Consider the following 579-nt stretch of genomic DNA (forward strand, 5'->3'; position numbering starts at 1 on the left):
ACTTTCTAAATACTCACGCACTTATGACGTGTTAGCCATGTATTGCTTTTGAAACCCCTCTTATATTTGTCGCAAACATAAAGTAGTGGTTAATTGTCATCCTCATCATTTGTTGTAACCACTAGTGTCTCCCGTCGCTTGTGACTTTGACATCTCATTCATCACTTTTTCTCTTTTTATCGGCTAGGGTCCGAGTAAGATATCATTCCAGGGGTGTTTCGCATTCATATGACGTAACATCCAGCTGTGGTGATACTCTTCACCGCATATCTTACATGCTTCTCTTTCGGGCAGTACTTCCTATAGCGGTGTACTTGGTTTTCCTTCACTATGCTCCGGATTGCACTTATGTTTGGTGAGCCAGGTTTTGCTTTTATACACCTCTTTGCAGCGGAGACATTCGTATGCTTGTGGTGCTTACTCTTGTTCAACTTCGCTGCTCACATCCTGCATTTCCGTTTTTTCGTGTTTCATCGGTTTCTCTTTTCAAGACGTTTCAGTCGTATATGTCGGGTCAACCAGCCATACGTGGCATACTGCTCCGGGCACCATTGACACTTGTAGACTGTTTGTACCGAA

Source organism: Trypanosoma equiperdum, assembly GCF_001457755.1.
Source record: "Trypanosoma equiperdum strain OVI genome assembly, contig: ctg_63, whole genome shotgun sequence".
NCBI lineage: Eukaryota > Euglenozoa > Kinetoplastea > Trypanosomatida > Trypanosomatidae > Trypanosoma > Trypanosoma equiperdum.